The sequence below is a fragment of the Lontra canadensis genome, unplaced genomic scaffold (assembly GCF_010015895.1).
Source record: "Lontra canadensis isolate GAN:19392208 unplaced genomic scaffold, GSC_riverotter_1.0 scaffold257, whole genome shotgun sequence".
Taxonomy (NCBI): domain Eukaryota; kingdom Metazoa; phylum Chordata; class Mammalia; order Carnivora; family Mustelidae; genus Lontra; species Lontra canadensis.
Window position 1 is genome coordinate 36,943 of NW_022631251.1, and position 1,957 is coordinate 38,899.

The window sequence follows — 1,957 nt, forward strand, 5'->3', positions numbered from 1 at the left end:
GAATGAATAAACAAACTGTGGATACAATATCATTTGACCTTGAAAAGGAGTGAAATTGTCATATGCTACATGGCTGAACCTTGAGGATATTAGGCAAATAATATGAAATAAGCCAGTTGCAAAAGGACAAATATTGTATAATTCCATTTATATGAAGTTCCTAGAGCTGTCAGATTCTTAGAGACAGAAAGTAGAATGGTGCTTACTGGTGGGAGGGGGAAGAGGGAATTAGTGTTTAATGGACATAGAGGTTTTGTTTGGGAAGATGCAACTTTCGGAGATGGGTGGTAGTGATGGTGGAAGGACACTGTATGCTAATGTCACTGAACTGTACATCTAAAAATGGTTAAAGTGATATATTTTACATTATGTATAATTTACAATGAAAAAAATAGTTAATTTTCTTAAAATTTGGATTAGGCAGACTGGTGATTGTCAGGGCCCAGAAGGAAGAAAGAATAGGGAGTAACTCATGGGTACAGAGTTTCATTTAGGGATGATAAAAATGTGTTGAAATCAGTAGAGATGAGAGAAGGAGCAAGATGGCGGAGGAGTAGCAGACAGATATAGTATTACATCCCAGGAGTTCAGCTAGACAGTTATCAAACCACCCTGAACACTTACAAACTGAACAGGAGAGAGAAGAGAAGAAGAGCAGCAGTGCTAGGAACAGAAAGCGACCACTTTCTGGAAGGTAGGACATGTGGAGAAGTGAATCCAAGGCAACATTTGGGAAGACAGACCACAGGGGGAAGGGCCAGCTCCCAGCAAGTGGTGGAGGAGTGGAGCACAAAATCAGAACTTTTAGAAGTCGATTCCACTGAGGGACGTCGCTCCAGAGGCTAAGTGAGGGGGCGGAGCCCTCGCGGGGACAGTGTGGTCTCGGGTCCTGCAGGGTCACAGAAAGACCGGGGATATCTGAGTGTGGCAGAGCCCGCAGGTATCAGAACAGGGAAGCCGGCTACAGAGAGGGAGCTGAGGAGTGAGCTCTCAGCTTGGGGTTACCGTAAATCGTGATCCAAGGCACAGTCGGGTCACTCCTCTTCAAGCAGGGACCCCACAAGTGGCAGATCTGGGGAGACTCACCTTCTTCTCTGGGAGGAGCAACACGAGAGCAAGCGGCAGGAATCTGCTGGTTTGAAGACTCCAAACGGGGACATGAGCCAGAAATAGAAATGCTCAGTCACAGGCCGGGTGACCTCAGAGTGCAGCCAGAGACCAGGGAGATGGGAGAGACTGACTGCTTTTCTCTGAGGGTGCGCTGAGGAGTGGGGCCCCGAGCTCTTGGCTCCTCCGGGCCGGAGATTAGGAGGCCGCCATTTTCATTCCTGTCCTCCAGAGCTCTATGGAAATCGTTCAGGGAACAAAAGCTCCCGAGAGCGAACTCCAGCAGATTACTTAGCCCGGCCCCTGACAAGGGCAGTACAATTCCGCCTCAGGCAAAGACATTTGAGAATCAGAGCAAAAGGCCCCTTCCCCAGAAGATCATGCAAGAACATCCAGCCAAGACCAAGTTTACCGATCAATGAGAACCGTGGAACTCCAGAGCTAGGGGAAAGCAACACCTAGAATTCATGCTTTTTTTCCCAGGATCCTTCAGTCTTTCAAAGTTAAATTTTTTTAAATTTTATTTTTCTCTTATTCTATTTTTTAAATTTTTCCACTTTCCTATTTTAACTTTTTTATCTTACTAATACCTTTTTAAAAATCTTTTCTAATTTTCATTGTTATAGTCATACTTTGTCCCTTCGTTGTATTTAACCTTCTTTTCTGTATACATATAGGTTTTTTTTTTTTTCTTTAAAATTTTGAGATACAGTTTCTTCTAACCTATCAAAATACACCCTAAATCTAGTGCATGGCTTTGTTCTAGTCTGCAGCCTGATCACATTTCTTCTTCTTTACTTTTTCTTTTCTGTTTTGAGCTAACTTATCTTATCAATTCCTTTTTTAGAAT